This window comes from Triturus cristatus, chromosome 11, assembly GCF_964204655.1.
Source record: "Triturus cristatus chromosome 11, aTriCri1.1, whole genome shotgun sequence".
Lineage (NCBI taxonomy): Eukaryota > Metazoa > Chordata > Amphibia > Caudata > Salamandridae > Triturus > Triturus cristatus.
The window spans coordinates 1,006,668,809-1,006,693,446 of record NC_140594.1 but is presented as its reverse complement, the minus strand read 5'-3'; the positions used below and the strand labels follow the sequence as shown (position 1 = coordinate 1,006,693,446).

The 24,638-nt window shown below is 43.8% G+C and overlaps 1 protein-coding gene across 4 annotated transcripts in view; it reads right to left on the bottom strand.

Annotated features, from left to right (window-relative positions):
- The window catches only part of PDCD10 (programmed cell death 10), a 145,924-nt gene extending 121,612 nt beyond the window's left edge, over positions 1 to 24,312 (bottom strand). The window contains exon 1 of one of the 4 annotated variants that reach the window (XM_085635175.1): positions 23,921 to 24,312. The gene's annotated coding sequence lies outside the window, so the exon portion shown is untranslated. Of the gene's footprint in view, positions 1 to 23,646 lie in introns of all 4 variants that reach the window. The other 3 variants (XM_085635178.1, XM_085635176.1, XM_085635177.1) reach the window with 3 other exon arrangements.
- Between the last annotated feature and the right edge of the window lie 326 nt (positions 24,313 to 24,638).

The window sequence follows — 24,638 nt, the reverse complement described above, 5'->3', positions numbered from 1 at the left end:
AAATAAGGTAGGAGGTAAAATCAGTCAGTGGCTTGATCCTTTTAACTTTTCAAAAGTGGACTGTTCGCTCAATTGAGATTTGTCAAAGTTGGCTAATATTTTGTCCCACATAAGACCCAGTGGCCTCGTATGACGGCCTCTTCATTCTACAGTGTGCAAAACAAGGCTTTCAGATTCTGCCCATGTGCTTAGAACTCACCACCAACCTGTCAATAGGAGGATGCACTTCAGCTTTTCAACACATCGCTATGTGTCACCTGGCTAGAACTAGTGCCAAGGATATGTACCAGTTACTTGCTTTGGAAGTTCTAGGCTAGGGCACCCAACAAGCAGGCCTCTGGTGTGAGAAGTACTCATCTGCTGAGCAAAGACTCAAGCTGCTCCACTATACCTGGATACATTACAGGTCTGAACTATGTTATAAAAGTTGGCATTACAGACACTGCATCCAAATCCTCTACAGCCACAATCCAGTGGACTAGTGTGTGTGTGTGTGGGGGGGGGGGGGGGGCAATTAAGTCACAACTAAGTAATTAAAATGTGTATATTTAAGACTCATGTTGCTGGAGACTGTGTGTGTTCCAGAACTCACCCATTCCTTATTGTTGATGGCCATGCACAGTTCAATCTCCCATTCAGCCTTTATATCTATTGAGAGTGGTTTGGTCATACACAGCAAGGAACTGTAAAACCAGTGCCTTCTTTTCAAAAATATGTAGTGACTATTCCAGTCTATTCAGCAACCCCTTTAGTGTCCATTTTTTTCACACCACTTTGTCTATGCAGTGGCCTCTTATTAGTATTTAAAATGCTTCCCACTCAGCAATAGGGATCACCCAGGTACTTTGGTTATCCTTAAATAAATTTGATGGATTACAGAGTGCAACTCTAATCTCCTGGTCTTCAAGGGCTAATCCCTGAAGGCGCCAGGTGAAAATTGGCGAGGCTTGCCTCCCCTACTGGACTTTAATTATCAGGGTTTTGTGGCCCAACAAGGCCCTACCCAGACACTCAGATGAGCAAGCAACTAGAGTTCTGTGCCCTGTTCCTACAATAGGTTCAAGTGGGGCCAAGTAAGTAATGGACTGAACAAAGGAGTATTTTTGGGCAGATGGGTGAATTGGTATTTATATTTGGAACAAGCTCCTAATCAATCAGCCATTACGACAAGTCTCTGGCCACTCCCAAAGGTCGTGAGACTGACAGAGGTAGCAATAATCTATATTGGTCCACGTTTAGAACACACTTCATATCTCCCTTCCCCCCAGTTCCTTCAATGAATCTGGGAGATTTAGGCTAATTAGCCAGAAACCTTGACCCCGTCAAGAAAACTGCAGCCGATCACAATTATGCGCATATTGACTTCCCAAAATCACGTTGTGCTCGTTGTGAGAAAGTGCCATCTTTCTTGCATGGTATGCCCCCACTTTTTGCTGAATTGCTGATGTACTTTGACTGAGTGTGCCCTGGGCTCCTGCAATCAGGTGCCCAGGGCCTGTGTTCCTTCCCTAAAAACTGTATTGAAGCCTAAACCCAATTGGCATCTCTGTCCACATGTCAGCCCCTGGTAAATGGTACCATAGGTACCCAGGGCACTCTGACCAGAGAAGGCCCCTAAGGCTGCAGCACTTATTGTGCCTCCCTTAGAGGCCCTGTACCCTGACACACACACACTGCCTCTGCAGGCTGAGTGTCTGGGTGCAGAACAAAACACAAAGACGACATGGCACACATCCCTGTGTGCCATGCTCACAAACCACTGCCCTGGCATCCATCCTTCACCCCTCTAGCTGGGTGCCCTATGCCAATGGTGAGGGGTACAGATGCATGAGCCCTGTACCCTTACAGTGCTCAGGTCCATTCCTGGGCCCTGTAAGTGCAGTGTTGCCATTAAGAGTATATGGTGCTGGGAGGTCGACATTACGAACTCCACAGCACCATGATGGCTGCACTGAAGACTGAGAAGTTTGGTATAAGACTGAGAAGTTTGGTATCAAACTGCTCAGCACATTAAACCCACACTGATGCCAGTGTGGGATTTAATGTAAAATGCACGACAGAGGGCATCTTAGAGATGCCCCCTGAAACTAACCAACAACCAGAGTCCTGACTGAGGGGCTGCTTGGGCTGCCACCCAACAGACATGCTGCTGGACCCCTGGGTAGAGAGCCATCCGCTCTTGTGGGCCTGCAACAATGCACTTCCTGGGCTAGGTGCTAGGTCTCCTCCCCAAGGATGGGCATTGGAAGCCTCATAGGCATGCCGCCTTTGTGAGCTTCTCCAGGCCACTTGCTGTACTCAGCAACAGGCCCCCACCGGTTCTGACCCCCACTCTGGCGGGAAGATTGACGGGAAAACCCAAGTGAGGAAAGGGGGTGTGCCAGCCTCTGCCAATCCCACTCCTCAGGTGGGGGAGGCGAGGTGAAGCACAACTCCGGGCTCTCGCCATCTTGAGGATGGAGAGCCCTACCCAATCAGGACTAGGCTCCTGCCCTCCTCCCACTGGAGAGTGGCAAGATATGGGGTGGTTGTGAGTGTAGTTTGTGTCTTGGCCGAGTAGGGTAGAGTTTTTATATTATCCCTTTTTCCTTGTTCAAAGAAAAGCACACGATTATGATTTGCTTAGTATTTGTAAATAATGCAACTTGATGTATAACGGTTATTATAGCTTGATTTTTGGCAAATGAATGTATAAATAAAATAAAAATGAATATTTTTACAAAAAAACAAAAATTGTATGTATTGATGAATTAAAGTAATAAGTACTTAGGCACCAGCAGTATTGGTCAACCCAAGCACAGATGTATTCTGCGATAAAAGAAATATAGGTCTGTGAGGAGTTTTAATTGTATCACATTGTTTATTTTCCCCTCTGACTCCTAGACCTCATTTGCCTTTGAGGGGGTCCCTTTATTTACAAGTTTAGAGGCACCCTGAACCTTCCTTCCTCAGATACCGATTCCGAAACAATAAGAAAGAAGACCTGCCGTGCAGCTGCTAACAAGTAGGACGACACCAACTGACTTGGCCCCAGCCCTACAGGCCTGTCGACCCTCGAACCTTCTCCTGCTAAACCCCGGCGTCTCCAGTGGTCAGCAACCTCGAAAACCCCAGAGCACCTGACTGTCTTGCTCATCTAAAGATTGGGACTCCCATGAGCAGTGGTTCTGCTCAAACAGCAACAAACCCTGGTGCCAGCCAGGAACTGCGAATCCAGCACACTGCACCCGCCGAGCCCGGCCTGTGCGAACAAAGACCCCGAGGACGTCCCCCCCGGCGACTGTGACCAAGAATCCAGCACCCAAGGACCCTCCGCGATGCTCCTGACGAAGCCTGCAGCATCAATACCAAGCACCCCTCCAACCGCGACCAGCAGAGGGTAAGATTTCTTGACGCCAAAAGACACCCCTGTACCCGGCGCCCTGCAACCCCCTGTGCCCAGCTTCTGGGTGCCTACCTAACCTACAGCTTCCCAACTTACCTCTCGAAGTGGTGGTCGCACCTGAAGAATCTCCGTCCCGAGTTTGCAGCCTTTGTTCGTCTTGCAGCTTTCCCATTGAAAACCAGTGAGCGCCCGATGGCTCACAAGCACCCTGCACCCAGCTGCCCGAGTGCCCCTGGAAGTGCAGCATCTGTCCTATTCTACTTCCCCACTTGCCCTGTGTAAGTGACCAGGAGCCCAGCTCCCACAGACGCGTGGCCTGCCTGCTAGAAGCCACCAACCAAAGGCCCCCTGCCCGCCATAGGCTAACATTGGGCCTAACTCTCTCTGCACCCAGCTGCCCCTGTGCCACTGAGGGTGTAACAACTGTACCTACCTGACCCTGGGAGACCCCCGAGTCTATGCCCAGAACCTGAACTCTGCCAGTCGAGAACTTACCTGAAAGCTGATAACCTACATTTTCTTCATATGGTAACATTGACTGGTTTCACCTGGAAATTCTTTTAAGTGTCGAGTTTTGAAACTTTAAAATATTCGCTAAAAATCACCCGATAAACGAAAATGAAATTACTCACCTGTTACCAGGAGAGATCCCAGTGCGGGATCTTGGTGCCCAGCACTGACCCTGAAAAGTAATTATAACTGAGATTTTCTGATAATCAAACTTTCCTCCATAGGATAACATTGCCTGGTTTTTGCCAGAAATTCTTCTAAGTGTCGATTTTTAAAACTTACAAATATTCCTTAAAAAAAAAAATCGCCTGTGTAACAAAAACGATTTCTTTCAACTGTTTACAGGAGACGCACCAGGGCTGAATCCAGGATCCAGCCCCGAGTAAGAAAAACCTATGCAAAGTAATATTGTCTTTACTTAAAAATTCCCATTGAGCTCAATGTTATAATTGTGTTTAACTTGTGTTGCCTATTGCAACAACTGTAACTATTGCATTTAAAAGTCTATTGCTTATTGAAAGTATACAACTAGAGCATTTCATTGAGAAAGTATTTTGATACCTACTTGTGATTCTAAAATAAAACTACTATATATTTTTATATACAAAACAATTGGCCTAGAGTTTAGTTCTTGAGTGTGTGAGACCATTTGTTGACTGAGTGTGCACAACAAATGCTTTACACAGTCCTCTGATACTGCCTTACTGCTCGACCAAGCTACCACTTTAGAGAGTACGGTTATATCTAACTTTAGCCTCTGCCAAACCTCTGGAGACTGTGGACTCTGCACACTGAACCTTACTTTGGTGCAGTACATACAGAGCCACTTCCTTACACTCGTTCAATATAGTGTCCATGCAAATCTATGTCTCTCTGTTTTGCTCTGATGGGTATTTTGTGGCAAACCCATATCAGAACCCCAGCTCCCACCCAGTAGTAACTTGTGGTGAATACCAGACCTCTCCATCTAGGTTATAGCGGAGCTGCTTCATTGCTAGTCGGGTGAGTTCGCTGTAGGAAAATCACCTGGTCCGCATATCTTTTCAAATAGGTATGAATCTTAAGTCGCTTGAAGGCAGAACAAATTCCCTTCAATGAAATTATTTTTTGTTCGCTGCAGACACCGCTAGTCTAATATTTCAGTGGGGTTGCTATCCTGTATGTTCGCCTCCACACTGGCCCAATAATTTAATTTCAACCCCTTGTTCGCCCCGGTCTACTTGTATCAAAAGGACTTGACTGTCAGTTAGCAGAATCACAAACATTCAACATACTGCCAACCCCAACTCCCATATCCCATGCCCAATATGCAGGGGTTATCTGTTCAAACATCTCCAGCCAGAACTTTGGGAACTGTTTGATGCACTGCAACTTAGCCCATCACAGACTGTAATAAGTGGAAATATGAATGATGAAATGTCCGTTCGTTGTTGGTAACTTCAAGTATATTTATTGAAGAATGAAGTTACAGGTATTAAAGTATATAAATAGCGAACCCCACCAGGAGCAGCCTGTACGCTGCTCAGCCCATAGACCAACTGACTCAAAGTAGATGGCAGCAAATATCAAAATACTGTTCCGTAGACTGCTGTTTAAATTGCCGAGGTACGAAATTGACGAAACAGATGGCTCTTGAGCTTGTGAAACGACCTCTTGTCATGTGGCAGGCAGCAGGAACTGTCACTTTTAGACTGGGCCAACGATGTCGCAGGAATGGCTGGCAGTAGAAAGGAAAACCAAGCAGGGACTTGCACTCTGGTGTTGTGGGCGACCGATGGGAGGTCACGGGTGGGGCTCTCGGTGCAAGTAAGTTTAAGTTGCTTTTCGAGGATTTCCTTTATCTTGAGTTTCTTTATCTTGAATATACTTGAAGTCTCTTGAGGGTTGAAGAGCAAGGTCTTTCCAATCGTCGTCAATTGTGGGGAATAGAAATAACCCCACTCCTGGTACCAATTGTAATAAGTGGAAATATGAATGATGAAATGTCCGTTCGTTGTTGGTAACTTCAAGTATATTTATTGAAGAATGAAGTTACAGGTATTAAAGTATATAAATAGCGAACCCCACCAGGAGCAGCCTGTACGCTGCTCAGCCCATAGACCAACTGACTCAAACCATTCCAACATTCTAACTCCAACATTCCAACATACACACACATCCTGGCTGAGCCGCATATTACACAGACACTAATCTTAAAGTGTGTTACAAGTCATCAGCAGCCTGTGGTGTGACATTTGAAATGTTGTTCCTCCCTTGCAGAGTTGTCCAAATTCGAGCCATCTTCGTTATTGTTAGTGAGAGATGACTCGGCTGACAACAGCTTGCTCACCCAGCATCATTTTCACTAATGCTTTTCTCACACCTTTTACTTGTTCGGTCAGTCGTTTTACAGGCCTGCATTCAGTTCACAGCCTGTGCCACTTCCTGTGCTGTGGTTTGAGTCATTGCCTGGTGGTGCCATCTTTGCCATCTTTATATTTTAGTCCAATCTCAGGCTCCAGACTGCTCAGTGAAGAACAAAAGGTTCTGTCAACCATTATGTTCAACTTGGAAGAAAACAAAAACATATATGACATCAGTGAGCCCCTAAGGGCTCTTTTGACCTCCAAGAATGAGGCTTGCTTAAATTGCACGGAGACTATATAGTTAAGAAATAAAAGCACAGTCTGCTGTTGTATTTTAAAGCGACCATTTAACCTGGCTCTGTAGCATTATGTCCCTATCTCTGCAGTGCAATTGTCTGGCCACCACCAATCTGGGCAGGTCACCAGGTCTCAGGCTAAGGGATGGCACACTGTTCGCTCTGTCAAGCGAGAAAAGTAAGCAGTACAGTTGGAGCCACCTCATCAGCTTTCAATTTCTAAAGGAATGCAACTATGTCTGACTTGTCAAATTCCTAGGGGAGGCACACAATTCTGAAGCTGTTTTTACAGTTTTATTTCTCTGAATCCTGTGCTCTGCATTTAAAAATCATACTCTCGTCGTTGAGTCCAATAATTGAATATGGATTGAGACCACTGCCAGACGCACCTCAGCATTATTAGAGCTCTTGAATTTTCCGTCAACTTACATAGGTCCTCACTGAGAAGTCCTATGCCCACGGCAACAGAGTCAATTTTAGGCTCCAGGGCCTCATGTGTTGCTTCAACCGCCTTCAAGACCTTGTCAAGTCTGTAGGTTGAAGGAGAGATGAGAGTTCAATAGTTGTAATGTCTGGCAGATGTTCATGGGTGGGTTAGTCTTCCTGGGCACTGTACATCCCAGTACAATGACTGCCGCTCCCTTTGAGCACCCATGGTCACCAGCCTCTCAATGAGAGGTATGTACCCTCAACTACTGGAGATTTGACCCACCACGAGAAAGCATAGGGGATTGTTCACTACGGCGCACAGTGCAAAGTCAGGGTAGCTCAGTCATTCCTTCGGAGAAACACGGAGTGCCAGTGGCTCACAAATGTCAAGTGAGAAGCACAATCTTTAATGAGGTTTAGGTCACAACCAGGGATCAGCAGTTGGTCATTTCAACAGAATGTCCCCTGTAGCCACTATTATTGTGCTCTGTATTAATTCAGCGGTCATCACTGAAGTAAGACAACAAGGAACTTGCTTCCAAATCAATTCTGCGACCCTCACGCTAGGCCAACGTTGTAGCAGCCTCTACGATGTGCCCAATATCACTCTAAGAATCACAAACACAGAGGTGTTATAGGGCTCATGGCGAATAAAGTAGAAAACAAATACCAAGCAGTGTAAATAAACAGGTATCAAGAAAAAGGGCTGAGTTTTTAGGCAAAATAACTTGTTTACCTTGTGGTATTTAAAAACGCATTAACCAGAGCACAGGCCAGACTACAATTAACCTTATGTCAGCTGAAGTAAAAGTGTTCTAAGTGAATTAGTCAAGAGAAAAAAAAAAAGAAGATGGGGGCTCAGGGGAGACAAAATTCCATGGGTAAAGACTATTAGATGGTCAATGACCATATTGCCTGGTGACTGAGGCGGTCAATGGCAACTCCTGTAAAAATAAAGTGAAGCATTTAAGTATCTTATTGATGTAAAATATATGTCTCTCCCACCTCCCACCATTTCGGATGTGAACTGCTGATGATTGTGACCAGATACATAAAAAACGCAAAAATCTACCAAATCAATAATCTAGACACACAAGGATGGAACATTTTAGATGTGAATGATAAATATAGCAAAACACTTCACCATGCCCCACGAATCTCGCCAAACGTGTAAGGGTGAAATTAAATATATGCTTTACACTTCCTCCATAAAACTAGATCACACTATGCGAATACCCGCCAAAGAGCAAGGCAATGAGAATGTGGCCATCTCTCAAAGAAGTATCCCACTGCTTACTTTACCACATCGTATGATCGAGAGAACGGCTAATTCACACACGGAAACCCCTGATAAATGTCACAAAACCATTGCCTTGTCAAACAACCGTTCATTGGCAAAATCAAATTATTGAAGTCTACATGCTGCCCAGGGACGACTTCAGCACCATTAACACCTTGCATATTAACAATGTAAATCCATCTAGGCAGCAACCAACCACATTTCAGACTGCATTTAAAAGGTGTACTACTGAATTATTTGCATTACTCACTAAATAACCAAATCTTGCATAAGATACAGCCTTAAAAGCCAAAAATAACCACAAAGAGTTCACCATTATTTTTTTTAAAAGCTATAAAAACGTGAATCAAATGGAAATGTTGAGACCCATCATTTCAAAAACTGTGAAGATACGTTTACATCCAAACCATGCTAATCACCTTTATAGTGTACTGCTTAGAATAATTCAGTACAATGCACCACCAGAGGTTGTTCAGTACAGAGGTATCACCAAGGACAGTTGCAGCCTGCTCTCCTGCTCTAGGATGATGTTCTTCACCTATCTTTAGCGTTGCTAAAAGTGACCTTCAAGAGCAGCATGCTAACTTTGTACTGTGCTACACAACATAGCACACTAAACAAAATTGCATGATTGTGAGACTCAGCTTTAGTTCCTTCCTACATGAAAAAGCTAACGACTGGCCATGGGTAACCAGTAAATAGATTCAGGAGACCTCAATTGTGGATCAAGATCCCTGGATACCTGCTCTGTTTAAGTTACCCTTCTTACTTGTGTTATCAAAAATGGAATAGTCAAGTCAAACATTTACAAAATTCAACTTTATAGTGCTTTCAGCAGCACCAACCACTGATTCTTAGAGGTGAAATGAATGCATTTTGGAGACTTGCAATTCATCTCTTGAATATGATTACAGTGCAAAAGAAAATGCTAATATAGGGCTATTTCACCCCCTACTGCTTAGTTTCTGATACACAAATATCCCTGGAGTCTCAGATTAACAAATTGGTCAAGGATTTTAACTGAATAAACAAGTAGCAGTGTTTATTTTCTCTGTGGAGAGAGTAAAGTTTAAGGATTATGTGTGGCTTTTGAATTTCGTTTTCACATGTATAAACATGTACTTGCTAGATTTCTCAATCCATAACTCTACTTATGCCAATAACCTTTAGTAGCAGACCATAGGGGCAAGGTAGGTTTTATCATGGGGTGATAAGAGGACCCGGAATGGGGGATATGCAGACTAACAACAAGAACATCTTGAGCTACATAAATACTATTTAGGCACATCCATGTCATGGTCTAGCCCTTTGCTTATGGGCTTTTCCTCTTGCACTTCAATTTAACTGTCGACATCCCAATGTTTATAATTTCATTGTAATTAACATATAATGAATACTTTTTAGCGTATCTTTAGGGCAGGAGATGTCGGTGAAAAGTGAAGGGACTTGGGGTTAATGGTGACGGATTAGGAGTGAAGAATTAATGGCTAAAGGGTTTAGTGGGTGAGCGGTTGAGTGCAGAAGTATTTGAGGATCAGAGGTGGGCTTATGGGAGAATGGTTTGGGGTAAAGGGACTTTGGTAAAGATAGCATTAAAAAATGAAATGAAGGAATAAACAACTTGTTAAAAAAGGATAAGATAAAGGTCACAAGGTAAATGAACAAACAGCGAGATGGTGACGCTAGTAACACAGTAAAACTAGGACTTGCCCACAGAAAATAGTAAACAAGGAAAAAGCTGCATTGAGATGGTAGAAAAACAAACAGCGAGCAAGGAAATACTATGAATCCCACTGCAAGAGAATTCCGAACAATACACTGAAATATGTTGCTTAATCCACATTCATATAGCTTTCCACTGATTGTAATTGAAAACTGGCATATAGAATTAAACATGCTGCTACAACATTACATCTTGAAAAACCACATAGTACTGCATGAAACGTGATAGTTAATGGAAACTCATGACTAAATAACAGCAGGGAACTAATCACGTTTTTTTTTTTTTAGTATTCTTTGCAAGGTCATGTTCTCTTGCGAGATTTATATTTATCATGTTACCAGTAGTCAGTCCGTGAGAACTAGGAGCACGTCCCACAACTAATCTAGGAATTGTAAATCTCACAGTAAGCTTATAAGGCCAGCCATGCACACTAGTTCTGTCACAGCGTCATCCTACAGTCCTCCTCCGCCAGCCATTAATCAGTACAAAAATTAAAGTACATTAAGCACTACTTTGTCAATAAAATGCAACTTCAAAAGCATCCTCTCCAATAACCCATGTATAGAGTCATCTTCAGCTAGCACTCCTTCGAACATCCGATCACTGTATATTTTCAGAATTATCATTCCATGTTAGCTATACATTCCAGCAATGGCAATGATGAGGATTCGAAGCATCCCCTCCCCCCAAACAAATTACATTCCAGGTTCATGTACATCATTCAAAGTATCAACTACCTTTCAGGGGCACCTTCACGATCACTCCTGACAAAAATGACAAAATGTGGCACACTACCAACTTCTTCAAACACACCTGTCCACATAGTGGCATCAAAATAGCAAAAATCCAAAAGGTAAACAGAGTCCCTTAAGGTCATAAATAAAAGAGACCCGTCTACGGCTCCAAAACATATTGGCTCCGTTCAACAAGGCAAACCTGTCCCTCTACACCACCAACCTACCCCCCCCCCCCCCTCCCCACCCCACAGGGGCATCTCAACATCTTCCTGAAATGGTTCCCCTCCTTCTCAGTGAGTTGACAAAACTTAGCCCAGATGGAGCCATTTGACACCACGCACTCTCTCTTTTGGACCTGGAGGTTCCTACAAGGCAGTTACATGTTGCTTTTTTGAGTATTTGTGTTTATGTGCTAGTATCATTAATTTTCTAAATGGTCACGGATTCCCTGGTATCACAGACCCGAAGGGATCCGCAGACCGGTAGATTAATGATGGATTAGAAGGCTGATCTTGAAGCACTGACCCTTTAAAACAATGGGTACAATAACCTGAAAAAATTATGTTGAAAAAAATCGAAATAAGGCGAAGTAAATAGAAAGAAGGGAAATAAAATGTGAACTCTACTCAGAAATACGCCCAGAGAGTGGACAAGTCTAGATGTGAGGGGAAGCAGCAGCTAGGCTAACCACTGAACACGAGCTCCAATTTGCATAGGAGGAATGTTTTTTTTTTTTTTTTTTTTTTTTAAATCAATGGAGCATTATTAATATATTTGCTACCTAACCCAACACCAGGAGAGCAACGTACGCATTAGTCTACAGGGAAACAACTGTTAATGACATGTTTTGTGTAGCACTTTATAACAGTCGGCTGCCGTTTTCACACGTTCTAAATAACAGGGGTTTCTACTGACCAATTTAATCGGACTCAATTTACTGACTTTGGAAGGATGCAAGGCACAGTAGGCCTTGAAAATATTCGGGCTTGTGACCTGCAGATCATGAGTTTAACTCATTAATCCATCTAGTGGGCTTACAGACAAACCTCAAATAATGCTTTCCCAGAATGACATGGGAGGTGTAGCATACTGAAAGAAAATATTTTGACCGGAAAGTGAATGTCTCAAAACAATGGTTTCTCAAAATTATGCGAGCAATGATCATAACCGGACACAAAACTGCGGAGAGGATGTGCGAGTTGTGGCTGCAGTTTTGGTTAACCTGCCACTAGATCAGGAGTGCTTTCACATATTGTGTCTGTAAAATTAAGGGTTACTATTTACAGTCACTCACTGTAGGAGCCTTGAACGGTGGGAAGCTCATCCTTCACTTATTTGCTACAATAAATTGGTGGGGTTATGTTTTCTGGACAAATGTGGTTGAGTTGACTGTGCCATAGGTACTAAAACTACTCCTCTCTGATCCGGCTGACAAGACTATTGAGTTCCCATTTAGTTTTTCCCTTCTGGAATAGTAAACACAAAAAGACAAGACTGATGCAGGATAGAGTAACAATCACTTTTGCACAGAAGCCTAATGGATTTCTCCAAATAATCCAGAAGCAGTTATGGAATTGTAGTGCCATATTGGTCCAGATATTTATATCGCAGCTACAGATCAGAGGGATCGGAGAAGAGGTCTCATCTGCGTAATGCCCTGGTTTAATTTTAATGCAAAACTCAGTTTAAAAATCTAGAGTCGTCTGAAGTGGGGCATTCAATTCACCTCAAAATATGCGCTTCCGTAACCAGTTCACTCTGTACGTACCCCACCCAAAGTTATGTTTCCATTGGAGTTGAGACAAAGCACTGTACACCAGTCACAGAAGGGTTGGATGGCATCTCAGCCTTAAAGGTGCAGTCATGTCCGCATCTCAATGAGAAAAGCGAAGAAAAGGGTGTGCTGTGCTTCAGTGTAAGATGAACTGAGAAGGGAGTGCCAGTTAGTCACCAAGAGAAGAGTCAGAGGGCGTGCTGTTACATTAAGGAGCACAAAAGTAATGCCACGGTCTCATTATCAGGAGAGTGTATAAATCAGGCATAGGTGTAACCAAGAAACATAGACCCCCAACCCACCACGGCACAAATATCCCAGTTTTGGTATAGCCATTTAACTTTTGGTCACCTAATTTTATCACCCCGCCCTTTTCCTACTCACTTTACCTTAGATCTTCTGCAGTGAGAGACACTCTTCAAGTCTCGTGCTAACCGCAGTCTGCACAGAGGTAACATTCCCTTCTCTGCAGGGCCATCTTGGGATACACTTTGAGATAGAAGCGTTGGGGAGAAGAGCTCGAGGCCAATACATTGTAGACAATGGAGAAGTGAAGGGCATACAATTACGCTTCTAAATATTTGCTAAAAGATGTATCCTCTGCACACTTGAGTGAGCAAGTCACACCATTAAAGCCCATTTGCCTTTCTTTTCCCTTCAGAATTTCGATTTTGCGAAACGCGAGTTTACATTCATTAGGTCTGGTTAGGAGCAGCTTCTGGTAGATCAGCCTCACTGTATTTAAAAAAAACAAACCTAAACAAAAAATACGTATGCATAAGTGCTCTGGATCAGCCCTCTAACTACAAATAAGTTCAACTGTCATTTACGTTTTGTTACGCCCACCACAGCACACGTGGGTGAACGTGTTCGCTCTCTAACTATTCTTCCCCCTGCACTGGCATGGATGACATTTTCCATTATCACATGTGGCCCTAAAAAGGAATCACTAGAGTGCCAGGGAGAGTGGACAAATACCTTAGTTTAACATGGGTATTTTATTTATATTCTTGATCTTTAAAGTAAAATAAAACAATTCAGTCATTCATGTTTGTACCACATGGCTCGAAAATTATGATGCCCGCCCTCATGCCCTATACTTGCTCTGCACACCCCAACCCCCTGGCTAGAGGTGCCTCCTTTCCTACCCTTTAGTGCCATGCTTTGAAATGCAAGTTTGCTGGTGACAATGACAGCCAGGATGATGGTATGCGGTTGACACAGACAGTCAGAGTGAAGGGTATAAGGCTCAGTTGGCTAGAAGCAATGCACCAGACCGCGCCACTAGGCGAAGACAGCCCCTGGTAGCTCCCAGCACCTCCCACATAATGCCAAGATAGACACGCAGGACCACAGAGGAGCTGTAGAATGAGAAAACACTCCACAGACAACGGATGCAAAGGGTCTCATCTTCGAACAACCCAGAAGAACCAGCTTTCCTAATCCCAAACTGAGCCACTCGCACATCCCGTCTGAGAAACACCCGCAGCAGGTGGTCCACATCTAGCCAACACTGCACGGTGTCGCCTCTGCGCCTTTCCATCCACAGAGCGCAACAGCAACAGCCCCTGTATTGAGCCAGGTACAGCACTCAACACCTTGCTTCTCCCACCGAGTTCAGACAGCAGGCTGCAATCCTAGGATGGGCGCCATACATGCCCCACACCAGGCACAGACGCCACCTGTCAGGCAAGGTGCAAATCCCTCAGCACCACAGAAGACCCATAGGCATTCCAACAGAAAATTCCAAGAAAACATTGTGGACCCACTGTGCCAAACTGGCTTGTCGTGTTTCTTGCAGTTGGTACGCCCTACCAGCCTACCAAGACCCACATGCACCTAGGGTTGCAAGTGCCCCAATGCCCAAAGAGTAGTGCACTGCACCTGCTGTAGGAAGGAAGCCCACTCGGGAGAGGGCAGCCATGCACTGACGGGATCAGTCCCAGCTCTGCTAAAACAGACCAAGCCTGCTTCACAAAATCTGGAGACACACTAGTGATGAATCTGTGGTCTAGAAAAGGGAAGAGGACTGGAACGTCACCTCCATTTCCACAGATCTGATTCGAGTGAGGAAACAGCAAGGAAATACTATGGAAAGAAAGTGAAAACAAAATAATGAGGGTAAGCGGCGAGAAATAGATGAAAGAGTGCAAAACATGACAACAGCAAAATCAAGGGTGCGATACGTCCCAATGCAATGACCCTTGTACAAGAAGCAAAAGGCAGCTAAAAGGGATGAAGTAGGGCCTAAACATTATAGGGATCTTTTTCGTCACACTTGCTTCACCAATGATGAGTAAGGGGGACAGAGAAACTGGTCAGGAAGAAGAGGGAAGTTGCAATGGGAGGGGCCAGACAGGAGAGGAATGGCAAGAAGAGGAGCGAAAGAGGCACGGTAGGGGTGCGAGATAAAGTAAAAAGGGAGTAGACAGGCACGGGGAGCCATGAGAGTGTCAGAAGAGTGGAAATTAGATCAAAAAGAGAGGCAGATGCAGGGCAGAGAGAGATAGATGAAAAAGAGACAGACAAGTCGGAGCAACCAGAAGGAACATTAGCATGGGGACAGCAGGGAGGGTGCAAGAGGAGGAGAGAAACAGGGCGTGGGGCAGCAGACCAAGCAAGTGAGTGGAGAAACACAAGCCAGGTGAAACAGGAGGAACAACATAGATAAAATGTCAGGAGAGAAGAGGGGGCAGAGACCCATGGATTGTAGACAGTTGGGCAATGAGGGAGAGAGTAACAGAACCCAAGGCGAAAGTTAAGTTGGGACATCTAATGACTGGCTCTACATTGTTTACTATGTTGTGACAGAATGCCAGGCACTTCTGGTCTCATTCGTAAAGAGAAAGGAACTGTCCTTAATGGCAGACAATGGGCAATATAAAACTTAAATACATAATTTTGACAAATAAAAAAAACATGCTTCTAAAACAAATAGGTAGTGAATCTAAAAACAAATTATTTGACCTGTGGGTGTAGAGTCAAAGTGAATTTATCATGCCATACTTTAAACTATGGAAGCATCACAAAGCAAATAGTGGTATTATTCAAATGATAAATCAACAGTTTATGCGATAAAATATATTTTATTTCCTATATATTGATCTATCTTCAGAATTATACCACTACTTGCCTTGTTGCGTTTCGCATTGACAAGCAAGGTGCATATGTGGTTTATTAGTAAACTCCTTTTGTGTTCAAACTGCTTTCAACTATGTCTTGAGATCAGAATAAGACAACACCATTCAATGCCTTTCCTTTGCTCCTATCAGAATCATTCTGTTCTGTGATACACAAAACTAAAAGGGTTTTCTATACCTGTTCAAATATGTCTGCCTGCTAGAAAGCATCTGTAATACTCAATTAAAATTACACGTTAAGATTTAATGTAATTTTCAATTCTAATTTTTTACTGCAAGCATATGGCGGCCAAGTTTAGGCGGGTACTTTTTTCCGTTTTTTATGCTATATGCTTGTACCAATACATTTTACAATTAACCATCTTAGCAACCTGAAAAGGCCCGACTTTAATATTAAACTATTTGTGGACAATGCCGAGGAAAACAAACTGTAGATCTTTATCTTGAACAAAAAATGTACTTCATTATACAAGTCAATGGTGGACCAGTAATTGAGTGCTGCTGCTAAAATCTTGTTATACCTCGGTACGTAGCTCACTCAATAAAGGCCATTAATTGAACCAAAAAGACAGTAGTTCCACGCAACTGTTGATTACAGACTCAGACTTGCCAAATAAGGTACAATATCCACTATTCAAAAAGCTTTGTTATATTAAAAGCATGTAAAACCAGTTCCAAAGCACAGCTGCTCTTTTCCACGTGAAGGTGTTTCAGGTGATAGATGATACTCAAGTACTACACGTATTCTTCATATACAGAACAAAAACAGTCATGTGAGATTAGCATTTTTCTGATAAAATAAAGAATTTCTGGATAAGTTCTGCTAATTCACCATTCTTTGATTGCTATGGATTTTACTGAATGTGAATAGTAGATGCGGGTGCTCAAGAAAGTAGGTGCTTCGCACTTTTTAGCTAACATTCTTTGCTTTTGTATCTAAAGGCCTCCCACAATAAACAACCAGGTCTGATTAACCCGCTGTAAGAATCTGTGTTTGGCACAAAGGTCAAGAGGTCCACCCAGGCTTTTATCATTTGGAGGATGACAAAACAAATACAATTAGTTTAGTTGTAAGCAATCGCTTAACTATCAGTAAAGATTAAAAACCCATCTTGGTGAAAGTGAAACATACAAAAGAACCGTAAACCTCTGAAATAGAATCAGCGATGAACTAGAAGATTTACTTGGCGTTACCATATATATAGTTTAGCAGCAAACTTACATGATTTTGACATAGAAGAGATAGGTCCCCTAAATCTCCTTGTGACCCCCTTTGTACACCCAACATTTAATGGACGATTTGGTTTGCAGCCACTGTTCGTGGACCAATCATTTTTTGGTTAAAGGCATAGCTTTTACAAATATTTACAAATCAAATGTACCATCAGCACAGTTTTATGCTGCACTGTTGAATGTGCGCTCATTACAAAACAAGCATTTACAATGCAATGGTCTCGGCATTGTTAAAGTTAGAGCTATTGGCATTGCTCATGACATTTTTGTTTATGTTTTTGTTTTTAAAACATTTAAAGAAACGGCATTGTTATTTACAATGCCAATAGCTTAATCTCTCTCAAATGCGAGACCTATTGCATTTGCACACACACACAGAGCCACACACACAGAGCCACCCACACACACACAGCTATTCGCCTAGAGGCGACAAGTGAATATCACCACTTATCTATACAACCAAGATAACTGTAAAACGCCTGCCTAAGGCTGCATAAAGCAACACATTTAGGAGGAGACAAAGAAAGGTATCATTTTCGTCAAAAAGCGATGGAAGTAGTAGCGAGTCATGGACATTCCCGGGGAGGGGTGGGATAATGATTTAGGTTTATCTAGTTCAACAAAGTATATCATTGTAAATTCCCACGCTGTTCTATACCATGAAGACGAACATTTACTAGGTAAAGCATCACCTGAATGTGCAAAACCCCAATAAAATGGTTCAAATTTTGGCACTGCAACCAATTCGACGATGGTGGGCATAAATTCACTTTTTGTTAACTTTTACCAAAGAGAGCGTGAGAATGACAAGCGTTTCCCTTTATAGGCAACAGTCTGGGCGATAGGGTATTTGTAGAATTTACACAATTTTCAATAACTAACAGCATTCAAAATAGAGCTACCAACACCGACTGCAAAAATATGGCAACAAATAGAACAACCAAAGAAAACCTTGCGACTCCCTATGATGAAGGTGGTACGCAATTAACAACAAGCATTGGCATAGCCAATAGGTCTCGCCTTTGGGACCTTATAAGTGTTTAGCTATGCAACAGTTGCATAACTAAATACTTATAATGTCCCAAAAGCTAGACCTATTGGCTATGCAAAGCAGCCGTGGGGCCGCGAAAGTGATCGCGATCAAACATCAAAGCGGCAGTGCGGCCGCGAAAGTGAAAGTAATCGCGGTAAAGCGCGGCGCGCGAGCTCCGCGCACATGCACTGTAGCTCTAGGCTGGCCTGGTAGCACTTTTTGGAGCCCTCTCAATAAGTCTCGCCAGACCAGCGCATGCGCTGGGTCAGGCGAGACCTAAAAAAGCACAGTTTGAATACAAAAATCCCAGAGTGTGGGGGGAGGGGTTACGTGATTATTTTGTTGCAGATTGTGATGCATTTTTGGTGAAGACAGATCACGCAAGCTTTACAAACCATACAACGCCAAATGCTCAGATTTGTTTGTTTGAAGTTCTTCCAACCCCCTTAGCCAGCGAAGGGACAATGTAATGGGCTGTCATTTACTAAACAGAGATTTCTAAAATACGTTTAAAGGGTAGAGGGACTCCCCGGTTCAGCCCTGAAAACATCCTATAATCTGAGTCTTTTTGGTTAAATGACACCAGCGGCGGGGCCTGCTGGGAGGGATCCCGGTACTCACTCCCAAATCCTAGTAGGCCGCATTCTCCCTTCCGTGGTCCGGGAGCCGAAACTTTCTCCAAACTTCCCAAAAAACAAGCCTGGCCAACGCCAAATCCTCCTGTTGTCGTTTTTCCCTCTCGGAGCGCTGATAAGCGCCAGACGGCAGAAATCCAGGAATCACTGCAGCCAGCCACAGCGCAAGGGGTGTGATGGGAGGAACAGCGCATGCCCAGAGGAGCCAGGCCTGTCAGGGCAACTAGACCCACCTCCTGCCGAAAGAAGCCCCAAACAAGCCCAATCTGCAGTACAAGGCTGCCAGACCAGACAAGCGACAGTTATACACACCAAGAGGCAAAAACAATAGCGTAGGATGTGGCGGAAGAAATAGGCAAAATGAGCCAATCAGTCTTGGTATTCAGAAATTCCAAAATCGTGGGGGTGAGGCAGGGAGGTCCCAATTAAAGCGTAAAGCCCCGTCCTTAGTTTTTAAACAAATTGCCACTGCCCACACACACATGCCAGTCAATTCCCTAAGGCAAATAAGGGCACGCAGTTCACCCAGTAAATAGTAGCCCGAGGAGAGGGAGCGAGCGCCAGGGGGAGGAGAGCGAACACCACCATCTTTCTCCGAGGTCAAGCAGAAATGCCTCGGAGAAATGCAGCGTCATTTTCAGATTCTGGGGCGTGTTTTTCTTTCTCTCCTCTTCCCATTGGCTGGAATGTTTACATTCCAATGGAGAGAAAGAAACTAAAAAAACACACCCCCGAATCCAAGAAAGACTGGGCTTAAATGGACAGACGCCCCTCTCCTCCAATGGCTGGCCTCCGTTTAGGAAGCCAGCCAATGGAGAAGAGGGACGGGTTCAAGCACCACTACTGAAAAACATTAAATCGCGCAAGCGCAACCTTCTCTAGCCAAGACCTAAAAACGAAATGCACGTTTTTGACCTTTTAATTTTAGATAAACTGGATATTTTGTTTCTTACTGAAACATGGCTTACAGAGTTGGCCAATCTGACTCTAGCTACCGCTATCCCTTCTGCTATAACATTATTAGGAGTTATCATGAACAGGGTCGAGGAGGTGGGGTGGCAATAATTCATAAAAGCGAGTTTGAATGTGTCCCCATCCCTCTTGAGGAATTAGTACATGTGGAAGCATTGGGATTCATCCTGACTTTATCCGCACAGCAGTCCATTGCGGGTGCACTAATTAATAGACCTCCTGGTCATGCTGGTCCATTTCGGAAAACCATTCATACGCTAGCCTCCTGGGCTCTCAGGTACGCTCACTTGTTAACCCTAGGGGACTTCAATCTCCACATGGACAAACTCTAAGACTCTAAAGTCTCCCTACTCTTAGATACCATGTCACTCTTAAATACTATGTCATCCCTTGGTCTTGAGCAACAGGTACAATGTCTAGCTCACCAAGCTGGCCACACACTAGACCAGGTCCTGTTTCTCTAGTGTGGTCTGAGCACCATTTAATTCAGTTTAATTGAGTAAAATCGTTAATGGTTCCACTTATCAGTGAGAAAACTTGTGTTCGGTCTTGTGATCAGCAACAAATTCACCCAACTGATTTGATCTGCTCGCTGGAAGCTAACAATCCATTTCTATCTGGCTCACTAGAATCAGAGGATGTGTGCCTGGATGACTGGATCTGAGGTCCTATGAATAAGCTAGCCCCGATTTCCGCATGCCTTTCACACGGGACTAAACCAACATCCCCTTGGTTTAATGAAGACCTTAGATTAGGCAACAAACAATGCAAATATCTTGAAATGAAATGGTGGCAAAACTATCGTTTAGAGGACAACATTGCTTACAAACTTGCACTGAAGAAATAATATTTAGAGGTTTGTTTAGCCCAAAAAGATTTATTTGAGACCAGGGTTGCCGAAGCTAGTAACAAATCCAAAGAGATCTTTAAAATTGTAAAAACCTTTATGGGTCCCAAGGCCGCCTCTAGAAATTTCCAACCTTCAGCTGAGTGGTGCGACTCGCTAGCATTGTTTTTTCATGACAAAATTTCTATCAGTCATGCAAATCTAAGCAATGTGCAATCAGTAGAAACCCCCTACTGAGACTGTAAAGGTCCCTACATAGGGGGTCTCCAACCTTTTCTGTACTGTTAGATACTTATGTTCAATGAAAATCATTGAGAGCTATTTTTTTTAAGTGTATAATAATTCAACCAAGCAAAAGCTTTCTAATTTAATAAGCTGGCCTGCACGCAGATGAGCGACTCAGAGGTAGCTAGAGAGCTACAGTAACTCACAAGCTACTGGTTGGGGACCCCTGCTCTACATCCATTGCGGGGATGCCAACCCTTTCTAATTTCCATCCTATGTCTCTAGAGAACACCTTGACTTGTCTTCCCTTGATACTGGCTAAAGCAGCTCAGGCTACTAACCAGATTGTAAATAGTGTTAAAAAATTGTTTGCTATCGGTCATAATTCCGGCATATTGGAAAAGTGCAAAAAGTCTACCACTACTTAAAAAAGCCACCTTTCAAATTACCTGCGAATTACAGACCCATCGCTCTTCTCTCTCAAAAGGGCTTGAAAGATGTCCACTCGCAATTTTCACAATTTTTGGAGGGGAACAATCTCCTGGACCATAGTCAGTCGGACTTGAGACCTCACTTCAGCACCGAGACAGCTCTACCATAAGTTGCGGAATACATAAAGGGCGCCCTAGATATAGGAGGTAATGTTGGATTTATTGGCAGCCTTCGATATTGTACCTCATCAAAGACTCTTTGCCCACATCCAAGCAATTGGGAGTAAGGATTCAGTCCTGATGTGACTTACTTCCTTTTTGAATGGAAAGAAGCCAAGAGGTTTGGAGGCCTCCTTTTTCTTTTAAAGCTTCTGAATTGATGGTTGGAGTGCCGCAGGGCTCGGGATTGAGCCCTACTTTGTTCAATGTTTACCTTACACCCATAGCGGAGTGAGCAGAGTCTCTAGAAGTTAAGGTAATCTCCTATGCCGGTAACACCCAGCTTCTCTTCTTCTGATGGAAGGGAGAGGAGTTTGCTGGAGAGGCTATTAAAAATTGCCTGTTTCATTGTTTGACCATTAATCAATTAAAATGCAATCCGGAAAAGACAGATATTGTGGTCTTTGGTCCATTTTTGCCAGATCTATGGAGATCCTTTTGACCAAAGGATGCCCCCTCCCAGGTCCTCAACCGAATTCCGTAAAGAACTTAAGCATTAAGTCTGACAGTGCCCTCTCCTTTCAACCACAGACCCAGGCTCTGATAGGTTCCTGCTTCAGGTGGCTACAGATGTTGAAAAGATTCCTACCCCTACTGTCAGAGGCTTCCAAGAGAATGGTAATCCAAGCAGTAATAACTTCCCAATCAGACTACGGGAAATATCTTTACCTGGGTCTCCCTGAGTACGTTCTGGGTAGACTTCAGGTGGTGCACAATTCAAAAGCCTGAATACTCCTTAATCTCCCCCTCAGAACACATATGCCCTCTCATGTGAATGCTCTCTACTGGCTTCCCATAAAAAAAGGATTCTGTTTAAATCCATGGTCTTTGTTCACAAAGCTTTGCAGGCTCTGGCGCGGGGTATCTTTGAGAGAGGATTCATGACTACAGCCCTTCTAGAACTCTATGTTCCTCCTTTGACCGTTTGGCTAGAGTTTCTAAAAATTGTCAGTTAGGACAGATGGCAGACCTTGTTCTTATCATGGGCAGGTCACATGGCATAAACTACCTTTGGAGCTGTGCACCACAAATGATCTCCCCATTTTTAAAGAAAAAAATAAAGACATTGCTCATCCAACAATCATCATAGGACAATCATTGCTGGTGCTCTTATGCCTGATTTAGCGCTGAGACACTCTTCGAGTAGCTGTGTGCAGTATAAATCTCATTAGCATAACATAAGAATACATGTACCATAACACGATAGAGATGGGGTCCTTAAACTGGGGACGGGCCCCCTAGGGGCGTCTCAAGTTACCCCAGTGGGGGCACCAAGCTCTGAACAAAAGAACCATTATGCTAATAACAGTGTTTTGTCTCAAGCAGAAAAAAATGAGCAGCAGTAAGCCACTCTGTAATGGGCCATCACGAACATCCTTTGTCATTTATATCCTGGCTGGGAGGAGGTGTCAAAAGGGAAGGGACTCAAAATATTCCTCAAAACCCCCGTCCCGAATAATCACACTGTGGATACTTTTACAAGTTAGTAAGGCCTGACTGCTCAGAATAGTATGTATTTGACTGCATTTTAAATATGGTAACAAAACTTAACTGCACTGTTTAAATAAGTCTAGACATACTTAAACATTGCCAGTTTAATAAAATAATTTTTCATGGGCGGACGGTCGCGTTGGGAAAATTATTCACGGGGGCGGTGCGGGGGAATAAGCATTAAAAAGTTTGAAGGCCCCTCCGATAGAGGAAATGGTTATTGGTTTTGCCTTGTGCTCCCAGGTCAATGGCACAAGGTAACGTGCGACTAGTTATTTTTTTTCTTTCCTTTGTATTCTCGAACGGGTACACCTACATTTAAAATGACACAACCAGGACTAACAGGGTACATCTTAGAACGTGGAAAGCGCAGGGACGGAGAAAACATAAAGGACATAAATACGTTGATTATAAGAGGAGAAACTGTTTAGACAGGAAGGGTGACAGTGGAATAGGGTGGGTTAAGGGTTTAAGGGGCCGTGTAAGTTTACTGCAAACTATATAACTGGCTTTCCTTGTGCTGCGGGCAGTGTGCATCCTGTCGATGCTTTGAGGCAAGGTGGAGATGCCAAAGACATGGCAGTCTGTGGCAAACAGGACCGTGCCAAGAGTGAAAGAAGCAGCTACGCCATGGAGACAGACAACCTTTGGGGATGCGTATGGGTTTAGGATTGGACTGGAGCAGCAAAGACTAGGGTGACCAGGCGTCCCGGATTTGCCCGGACAGTACCATGCCAACTATCTCGGCAGATTTTATGAAATTAAGCTCATGTCCCGGTTTTTAGAGAGGGTCAGGTGAAAACGGTGGGAGGTTTTTGTTATGTTTTGCAAAGCAGGGATAGTTAGTATCTGTTATAAAAAGCACTTTGATTAACAGGCATGCTACAAGCTTTATAAATGGCATTTTATGTACGATCTTACTGGCTCTTCAGTAAATCTCTGCTAAGGACCGCTGTCATTCTGTGCGCTTGGTTGAAGGAAAATTGTAGTCCTTCTATTTTTGGGAAATGTCCCAGTTTTTGGCTTTAAAATTCTGGTCACTGTTGTGATTCAGGCTTCATTCCAGTGAACCCAGTCACCTGCAGTTCCAGTGTAGTTACGAATGGGGGAAACGTCACAACCCCCGACACCCCCTGGAGAATCGGATTCAGGTCATGTTATGGACACCTGTGCCCCGCCGTTCGCACCCGCTCACCTGCAGCGCCTAGGAGGGCCGCTCTCCCGGGTAGGGCCTCTCCGGTGTTGATCGCTGGCGCCGGAAGTTCGTTACAGGAAGTGTTCACAGTTCAAAGAAAAAAAACAGGCGACAAGGCGTTTCCCGGAATGAGAGCCGAGACCGGCGTAGTCACCTTCCGACCGGAGTAGCGGGCGACGCCGGGCCGCGAGGAACTATGGGTGTGAAAGTGTCTCTGTTGAGACAAGATGCCCTAGGCCGGAACCCGTAGAGAAAAGCAAAACTACGTCTCCCAGAGATATTAACAACAGTGCACTACAGGGTCAAAAGGCGGGCACAGTGCCATGTGGTAGCCAATCAGGACACCCGTTTGTCTGAGTCCATGATTAGAAAGCAATGGCCTCGAAGACATGAACATAGAAAGTAGACTTTCGAGAGGTATTCCTGGATTGCCAGGTAATAGCCATCTTGTTATGGGATTCAAATCCGAACGTATATTGACTAGCGACATTAGATATCGTCGTTTTATCGAGGTATCCTGAAATCTGCCAGGAAAGTCAGTATTCCGTGTTTTTAAATGCACAACCCATATCCTAGTAGCCTGATGTTTTCAAATTCCGTGGTATATCAATTGCTTTCGTGCGCTGCACCATTTATTTGAACAGCATTGCATATTTTAAATATCTGTTCCAAGATGGCCGCCAGATATAATAGAGATTGTGTAGCTCAGTCCCCGTTG